The following is a 10512-nucleotide window of genomic DNA, read 5'->3' on the forward strand; positions in this document are numbered from 1 at the left end:
TAGCGCAAGTGAATATGTGAGAACTCTATGGAAGAAAACATTCACAGAGAAAGATGCGCAAGTGACACAGTGATTTTATCACGTAGTTCGGCCAATGCCTACTCCACGTTATGGTGACCTCCTTCGGTCAAGGATTGCACTCAATCCCTCTCAAGTGATCCAAAGGTCAAGCTCGAGTACCATGGTTTTCTTCCTTTTATCAAGTGTTCCCTTTGTAAGGAATCTCCACAAGTTGGAGCCTCTCACCCTTACAAGATTGATCACAAGAACCACAATATTAAGGGAGGGAATAGAAACACACACAAGAACTAGAGTCACAGCAACAACATGCACACAAGTCAAGAACTGAGCACACAAAACAATACAGCGGAGTCACAGCTCAAAGAAGTGCTCAAGTCTCAAACGCAATGAACCGAATGTGTGCTTGTGGAGTCTAGGCGTCGTAGGATGTTCAATGGAGGCTTGGTGTTGTGCTCCATGAGCCTAGGGGTCCCTTTTATAGCCCCAATGCAGCTAGGAGCCGTTTGAGCTCCATTTCGAAGGCACTGGTTGCCTTCTGTCCGTGGGCGCACCAGACAGTCCAGTGCGCCACCGGATAGTGAACACTGCGTGATTTCCTTCCTTTTCTGGCGAAGCCGACCGTTGCAGCCACCGGTCCCCGTGGCACACCGGATAGTCCGGTGCGACCTTCTGACCGTTGGCTGAGTCCCGTGTCACTCGTTGATCGTGCGGTCGACCGTTGGCCGGGCGCACGGCTGGCACACCAGACAGTCCGATGAATTATAGCCGCAGAGACCTCAACATTTTCTCGAGAGCGACTGTTCGTCGGGGCGCCAGCCTTGGCACCGGACACTGTCCGGTGCACCTCAGGCTGGTGTAAGGTTGGCTAGACTTAGCCAAAATTCTCCAATCCGATTTTCTCGTTTTGACAAGGTTACTAGCACTTAGTAGAATAATGTTAGTACCAAAAACAATTTACTAAGGCTAGAATCATATCTTGCTTTTCCATTTGCATCTCTTTGACACTTAGCTTTAGCTTATATCAAACAAAACAATATGTGTTGAGCATCTAATCACCCAAACATTTATAAAAATAGCCCAAGGGCACATTTCCCTTTCAATCTCCCCCTTTTTGGTGATTTATGCCAACACATCAAAACCAACTCAAAATGCAACAACATTTTTCAAAGATGAGCTAAAGAGTGCAAATTGAAGACCAATTAATCTCACTTAGAGTTTGGCATATTTGAATCACTTTGCCACCACTTGGTTTATTTTCACAAAACAAACTCGTTTTCCTATCTCTATGTCAAAGACACTTGTTTTGGCAAATCAAAGATCTTTCAAGAATAGTTTTGATCAAATACCAAAAACTCCCCCTTTTTCCATAATCGATTTTCTCCCCCACAAGAGAACTATTTTTCAATAAGAGGGTTTTGGTCAAACACCAAGAATTCTAACACTAAAATTTTGAAATTCACAAGCGGTTGGCTGATCCAGTTGCTTTGGCCTTAATTTCTCCCCCTTTGGCATTAAGCACCAAAACAGAAGAACTATTAGGCCCCTTGAACCCCATTACCTCACAAAAATTTCAAATAAGACCAAAGGCAATAAGAAAACACAAATAAGAACTTGGGACAAGATACATTGATACCGGAATGCAGTGGAGGCCCCTTCATTGTCCAAGTTCACCTTTTCCCTTTCAATGCCATCTTTGAGACTAGATCAGTATTACTCAAGCAAACACATTAGTCTCAAAGGATCAAGTTGTATTACATCTTCCCCCTAAACATGTGCATCATGTGCATAAGGACTTATGAGGTCTGGAGATGACTTGTACAACTTGAGCACAAAAAATAAGCAAGTAAAGACAGTAGTGCTTAAAGTAACATGATTAAAAGCATAAAACACATGTATGTTATAGATCAATCCTAATTCTGCGAATCTAAGACATTTAGCTCACTATGCAACCTGCAAAACCTTTTCTCATCTAAAGGCTTGGTGAAGATATCGGCTAGCTGGTTCTCGGTGCTAATATGATAAATATTGATATCTCTCCTTTGTTGGTGGTCTCTCAAAAAGTGATGTTGGATGTCTATGTGCTTAGTGCGGTTGTGTTCAACAGGATTATCCGCCAAGCAGATTGCACTCTCATTATCACATAGGAGTGGTAATTTGCTCGGATTGTAGACAAAGTCTCGAAGGGTTTGCCTCATCCAAAGTACTTGCGTGCAACACTGTCCTGCGGCAACATACTCGGCATCAGCGGTGGATAGGACAACGGATGTTTGTTTCTTAGAGCTCCAGGACACTAGGGACCTTCCCAGAAACTGACAAGTCCCTGATGTGCTCTTCCTATCAACCTTGAACTCGGCATAGTCGGAATCTGAATATTCGATTAAGTCAAAGGTAGACCCCTTTGGATACCAGATCCCCAAGCAAGGCGTAGAGACTAAATATCTAAGAATTTTCTTCATGGCCACAAGATGACATTCCTTATGGTCAGATTGAAATCTAGCACACATGCATACACTAAGCATTATATCCGATCTACTAGCACAAAGATAAAGTAAAGAACATATCATAGACCGGTACACCTTTTGATCAACAGATTTACCTCCGTTGTCAAGGTCCAAGTGTCTGTCCGTTCCCATCGGCGTCTTAGCGGGCTTTGCATCCTTCATCCCAAACCTCTTGAGTAAGTCTTGAGTGTACTTTGTTTGGGAGATGAAGGTTCCTTCCTTGAGTTTCTTTACCTAGAATCCAAGGAAGTAGTTCAACTCACCCAGCATAGACATCTCGAATTTTTGCATCATTACCCTGCTAAACTCCTCACAAGACTTTTGATTAGTAGAACCAAATATTATGTCATCGACATATATTTGGCATACAAACAAATCACCATTACAAGTCTTAGTAAAGATAGTAGGATCAGCTTTCCCAACCTTAAAAGCATTAGAAATGAGAAAGTCTCTAAGACATTCATACCATGTTGTTGGAGCTTGCTTAAGTCCATAGAGCGACTTAGAGAGCTTATATACATGCTCGGGATACCTATCATCCTCAAAGCCAGGGGTTGTTCCACGTACACCTCCTCCTTGATTGGTCCATTCAGGAAAGCGCTCTTCACGTCCATTTGAAATAACTTAAAAGAGTGGTGAGCAGCATAGGCCAATAATATGTGAATTGACTCAAGCCTAGCTACAGGAGCAAAAGTCTCCCCAAAATCCAAACTTGTGACAGGCATAACCTTTTGCCACAAGTTGAGCCTTGTTTCTTGACACCACACCATGCTCATCTTGCTTGTTGCGGAACACCCACTTGGTTCCCACAACATTTTGTTTCGGATGTGGCACCAGGCTCCATACTTCATTTCTCTTAAAATTATTGAGCTCTTCCTGCATGGCCAACATCCAGTCTGTATCCTGTAAGGCTTCGTCTACCCTAAAAGGCTGGATAGAAGAAACAAAAGAGTAATGCTCACAAAAGTTAGCTCAACATGAGCGAGTGGTTACTCTCTTGCTGATGTCACCCAGAATCTGATCCACTGGATGATTCCTTTGAATCAACTTGAGTTGGAGGTGCTTGTTGTGCTTCTTCCTTTTTATCCTTTTCTTCATGTGCTCCCCCTTGATTCATTCCTTCATCTTGAGGTACGTGTTCCTCATCTTGAGTTGGGGGATGCACTAGTGTTGAGAAATATGGTTGGTCTTGGTTTTGTTGCTCCTGCGGTCGCACATCACCTATTGCCATAGTTCACATGGCGGTCGTTGGAATTTCATTCTCATCTACATCATCAAGATCAACTTACTCTCCTGGAGAGCCATTAGTCTCATCAAATACAACATCACTAGACACTTCAACTAAACCTGATGATTTGTTGAAGACCATATATGCCTTTGTATTTGAATCATCACCTAGTAAAAACCCTTCTACAACTTTGGGAGCAAATTTCGAATGTCTGCCTTTCTTCACCAAGATGTAGCATTTTCTCCCAAATACACAAAAGTACGAGACATTTGGTTTGTTACCGGTTAGGAGCTCATATAATGTCTTCTTGAGAAGGCGATGAAGATAGAGCCGGTTTATGGTGTGGCAAGCTGTGTTTACAGCTTCCGACCAAAACTGCTCAGGCGTCTTGTATTCCCCAAGCATTGTTCTTGCCATGTCGATGAGCGTCCAGTTCTTCCTCTCTACTACACTATTTTGTTGTGCTGTGTAGGGAGCGGAGAACTTATGCTTGATGCCTTCTTCCTCAAGAAACTCTTCTACTTGAAGATTCTTGAATTCTGATCCATTGTCGCTTCTTATCTTCTTCACCTTGAGCTCAAACTCATTTTGGGCTCTCTTTAGGAAGCGCTTTAAAGCACCTTGGGTTTCTGATTTATCCTGCAAGAAGAACACACAAGTGAAGCGGGAAAATCGTTAACAATAACAAGACCATACTTACTTCCTCGATGCTAAGATAAGTAACGGGTCCGAAAAGATCCATATGGAGGAGTTCCAGTGGTCTTGACGTTGTCATCACATTTTTCCTCAATGATTAGTTCCTACTTGCTTCTCTGCCTGGCACGCTGCACAAAGTTTGTCTTTCTCAAAATAGACATCGGTTAGTGAAAGTCGCCTATAGGGGGGTGGATAGGCAGAAACTGAAATTTATAGAAATTAAGCACAACTACAAGTCGAGGTTAGCGTTAGAATAAAATTGAAGTCCGAAAGAGAGGGCAAAAACAAATCAACCAAGAAATAAAGCGAGTGACATGGTGATTTGTTTTACCGAGGTTCGGTTCTTGCAAACCTAGTCCCTGTTGAGGTGGTCACAAAGACCGGGTCTCTTTCAACCCTTTCCCTCTCTCAAACGGTCACTTGGACCGAGTGAGCTTTCTCCTTAATCAAACGGGTCACTTAGACCCCTCACAAGGACCACCAAAACTTGGTGTCTCTTGCTTTGATTACAAGTGTCTTGAGAACAAGAAAGAGGAAGAAGAAAGCGATCCAAGAACAAGAGCTCAAAGGACACGAGCAAAACTCTCTCTCTAGTCACTAAGTGTTTAGAGTGTATTTGGGACTTGGAGAGGCTTTGATTCTTTTGAATTGTGTCTTGTATTGACTGCACTAGCTCTTGTATTGAATGAGATGTCTGAAAAACTTGGATGCTTGAAGTGGTGGTGGTTGGCGGGTATTTATAGCACCAACCACCAAACCAACCGGTTGGGAGGCTGTCTGTCGATGGGCGCACCGGACAGTCCAGTGCGCCACCGGACACTGTCCGGTGCGCCAGCCACGTAACCCAACCGTTAGGGTTCTGACGGTTTCGGTCGTTGGAGCTGTGACATCTTTGGGGCACCGGACAGTCCGGCGCTGCACCGGACAGGCACTGTTCACTATCTAGTGCGCCTTCTGGCGATGCTCTGACTCTGCGCGAACTGTCCGCGCACTGTTCACGTTGCAGGCGACCGTTGGAGTCGACCGTTGCGCTCGCTAGCGTTGCTCCGCTGGCACACAGACAGTCTGGTGAATTATAGCGGAGCGGCTCTCCAGAAACCCGAAGGTGAAGAGTTTGAGTCGATCACCCCTGGTGCACCGGACACTGTCCGGTGGCACACCGGACAGTCCGGTGCGCTAGACCAGGGTTCTCTTCGGTTTCTTTTGCTCCTTTCTTTTGAACCCTAACTTTGATCTTTTTATTGGTTTGTGTTGAACCTTTAGCACCTGTAGAACATATAATCTAGAGCAAACTAGTTAATCCAATTATTTGTGTTGGGCATTTCAACCACCAAAATCATTTAGGAAAAGGTTTGACCCTATTTCCCTTTCAATCTCCCCCTTTTTGGTGATTGATGCCGACACAAACCAAAGCAAATATATGAGTGCAGAATTGAACTAGTTTGCATAAGGCAAGTGCAAAGGTTGATTGGAATTAAACCAATTTATTCTTTCACTAGATATGCATGGATCACTTTCTTTCTTTTAACATTTTGGACCAAATTTGCACCACTTGTTTTGTTTTTGCAAATCTTTTTGGAAATTCTTTTTTAAGGTCTTTTGCAAACAGTCAAAGGTATATGAATAAGATTTCGAGAAGCATTTTCAAAATTTGAGATTTTATCCCCCTGCTTCAAATGCTTTTTCTTTGACTAAAACAAAAACTCCCCCTAGATAAAATTGTCCTATTAGTGTTCAATAGGGTTTTACCAATATGAAAGAGATTTAGAAACCAATTGAAAACTTCTTTAAAAAACTTTGAAATTGGTGGTGGTGCGGTCCTTTTGCTTTGGGCTATATTTCTCCCCCTTTGGCATTAATCGCCAAAAATAGAGTCTTTTGAGAGCCCTCTTTACTTTCTCCCCATTGGTACTAATAATAAGAGTGAAGATTATACCAAAGTGGAGAGCGGTGCGGAGTGACGGTGAAGGGTAAATAATACTGATAGAGTGGAGTGGAAGCCTTGTCTTCGCCGAAGACTCCATTTCCCTTTCAATCTATGACTTAGCATAAGAATACACTTGAAAACATATTAGTTGTAGACATGAAAGAGATATGATCAAAGGTATAAATGAGTTATGTGTGCAAAGTATCAATCAAAGTTCCGAGAATCAAGAATGTTTAGCTCATTCCTAAGTTTGGTAAGGGCCCGTTTGTTTCGTTAGAATTGAATTCCATTTTAATAATTATAATTTAGACAAATCTAATTAAATTTATATATTTATATATGTAATATATTTGTATATTATCCTAAATCATATAAGAGAGATAGTTATATGCTACATTTATGTTATAGCGGCGCAAGTAGAAGAGTGTACTATAAGTTGTACATCGGAAAAATAGCATATAAATCTATAGAATCAATTTCCATCTCTCACCCCATGAATTTGAGATAAGCTTATATGATAACTTTGGAAAGTGGTGGAATGTCACATTCTAAAAAAATAGCTTATTCAATTAGTAAGATTCCAATTCCTCAAAATGAAAGGAAACAAACGGGACCTAAAGGTTTTCTCATCTAAAGGTTTGGTAAAGATATCGGCTAATTGATCTTTTGAGCTAACATAAGCAATCTCGATATCCCCCCTGTGTTGGTGATCTCTCAAAAAGTGATATCGAATGGCTATGTGCTTAGTGCGGCTGTGTTCAATAGGATTGTCTGCCATGCGGATTGCACTCTCATTATCACATAGGAGAGGGACTTTGCCAAATTTGTAGCCATAGTCCCTAAGGGTTTGTAACACCCTAAATCTATCGATTGAAAACAATCTAGTTTGAATTATTAGTTTTTAGTAGAAAGGAAACTATTTATGTTTTAAAATAATCAAATGGTGATATAAATAAGTCGAATAATTTTTAAATAGATAAAATTTTACAGAGTGTTTGAATGCATTCATGCCGAAGCATATGTTTTGTTTGATTCCATTTTCAAATCTAATTCTGGGATTTAATTTTGTGAAGAAAACTTTATTTTATAGAGTAATAATGAATTGTTAAAATAATATATATAGATTAATAATGTTCGTTTGTAGGTACTTCATTTAATTGATTTCCTTTTCATGAAGCCCAAACTATTTAAATAATAGACTTTTGACTAAAATAATTTATTCTTTAAATTGGGTATTTTTATTTATAAAATACTATCTTTTAAATTTATTATAATTTTTGAAATATTTATATATATTCACATTTAACTATTATAAAGGAATTTCGAAATTAAAAAAACAAAAACACCAAACGTCGGACGCTCGCCCCAGCTTTTTTTTTCTTTTCTTTCAGCCTATTACGTGTGGGTACGGAGCACATCACCTTCATCCGTTCACTTGGCTGTTCGTTCTTGCATTCCAACGTCGCCGCCACCTGTTCTGCTGCCTCGACACCGCGCTAGCTCGCCTGTTAGCTGTATCCTCGTCTCCGTGCGCGTCTACTCGCTTCTGTGGAGCACGCCAGTGTGCTTCGTCCTGTCCTCTGCTCTCCCGCACTCATGCGCTGCTAGTAACTGCCATACACCATTGATGCTCGCTAGTGTCGCTTGCTTCCTCTGCTCAGCTGTCGTGCTGACTGTCCGTCTCCCACATTGCATTTACTGCTTCGTGCGTAATTATTGGTGGCTGGCGCAACCGTTCTTTCTCTCTGACGTCCTCTCCTCTTCTTCCCCTCCCCTTCTCTCTCTTGCGCAGCCAGGGAACAACCCGCCCCAACGCCGCCAGGAGCCCACGCGCCAGGGCGCGACCCGGCCTTCCGCGCCCAAAGACCTTGCGCCCATCGCCGCCCAGCCGCGACGCGCCGACCCCGAGCAGCCCAGGCACCCAGGCCGACCGCGCCCCTGCACGCCCCGTCCGACCGCGTGCTGCCGAGCACCGTGTTTAGCACTAGGACGACGCCGCGACCGAGCCACCCGCCCACGACCGTTCGTCTTCGTCGTTAATGGAGCTTCAATACCGTCCGTTTCTCCCTCCTCCATTACCTCCCTCTCTTCATGGCCGCCGCCTGCCATTAATGGCCACCGGCCACCATTTCCTCCTCCTGGCGCCCCTATCTCTCCCCTCCCTCTATAAAAGTCGAGCACCTTCCTCCTCTCTTCATCCCGAAGCTCGCTCGCACTCCCCACACTCTCTCCTTCGCTCGCGCTCGCCGGAACCTCGCTGGAGTCGATGCCACCGCGCCGAAGCTCGCCCGCGCAGCACTCTGACGACCACGCTCACGCCGTCGCTCTGCTCACGCGCACCCGCCATCGAGCCCCTGCTCACGCCCTGCTCAGCTCACCGCCGTGAAGCTCGTCGACGGACAGTTCGCGTCCATCCGCCGTTCACCGGAGCTTGTCTGATCATCCTGCTGTTTATGCCTTACTGTGTACGTTGTTGTCGACGAGAGATCCAAATCGAACCTCGTCGCTGGTGCGTAGTCGTGCAGCCGAGCCCTGTCCATTCCCTAGCGCCGACCGTGCTGTTCCACTCATGCTGAAGAAGGTGAAAATTTGAATGCTACACCATAAAAGTCTAGTAATAATTTCATATAAATTCATGCGATGATTTTTATTTATAAGTCATGTGATTGAGATTCAAATCGATTGTTTTATTAGTTTCGTAAGTCTGTTCTAAATACATCAAAATCAGTATTTGTGACTGTTCACATGTTTCCTAATTTAAATCTAATTTGTGACTGTTATAATTGAATTATGCATAGTTTTCTAATATTAAAATTAAAAAGAATTATAGCCTTTATATATTTTTTTATAAAAAGATAGTTGTTTATAATGATATATGTGCAAAAAATACAAATTTATCGGCCACCCCTCATAGTCTACCTTTAATTATGTTTTAGTTCCTGCTACAGTTTTTATCATAAAATATAAATTTGAGATGCACATAAAATGTAAATTGTTTCATTAACTTCTTAAATATGTGCCAAATATTCTAAATCGGTAATCACAATAGTTTTCGTGTTTTCTAATTAAATTTTAATAAAGTCTATTATAGTTGTTTTAAAATAGCTTTTCCAAATAAAAAGGTAAAAGAAAACGTAGGTCACATTTTCTCAATAAAATAAAGATAATTATTTATTTAATTATCTTTTTCCCATAAATATGATTTAGTCTTATATTCAAAGTTTTTATAAATGATGATATAATATGCCTCACAATGTTAAAAATGATGTAATTAGTGTTCATGTTCTTTTATAATTAAAATGTTAGTTTATATGTTGTTTTGTATATAACATTCTTAATAAAAATAGAGGATAGTGTTTTCTTAAGTAAAAGTGAATATAATTAATTGTTTAATTATCTATGGCATAAAAACCTATCTATGCCATGTACTTCCTTAATGAAAATAAATATAATTATTTGTTTAATCACGCTTCCACATAAAACTCGATTAGGCTTGTATAATAACTTTTCATCAATAAATGTTTTACAATATGTTTTGTAATGTTTCATAAATCAATGTTTCATAACTCATTAACCATAGACATATAGAATATATCTTTTCTAAATAGTTAAAAGGTTTAATAATGTTATAATGTGTTTTACCGTCTTATAAACCCTTAATCTTAGACATATCACATATGACGTTTTATAAAAGATTAATTTGGTGAACCTAATATTTGTATATTTTAATTAAGATTTTTAAGCTCATGTCTTGTTTTATAGGATCACAAATTTTTGAAAAGAATACCTTCTTATTATAACCATTACTTGCGACGTTCTTGAAAAACGAACGCTCTTTTCGTTAGGCTTTCTTTTAGCTTTACGTATGGTGAATGTTGTATGTTATTGAGTGTGTTTGTTTCTTTTTGTTTGTTTGTGTGATATTCAGTGGTTGATCTAGTAGTTAAGAATCAAGATCTATTCCTATCCGTGGAAGAACCTCAAGTTTTCAATAAGCAAGGCAAGTGGACTTCTCCCTCTGCATACTCTGTTTGATCCCAAACAATACATTTAATAAAGTTTATTCTTCTGGATATATATGCATAATTTGATGGGTTACCTATTTAGATAACCTTTCCCACCTTATTCCTTGATCAAAC

Source organism: Zea mays, chromosome 4 (assembly GCF_902167145.1).
Source record: "Zea mays cultivar B73 chromosome 4, Zm-B73-REFERENCE-NAM-5.0, whole genome shotgun sequence".
Taxonomy (NCBI): domain Eukaryota; kingdom Viridiplantae; phylum Streptophyta; class Magnoliopsida; order Poales; family Poaceae; genus Zea; species Zea mays.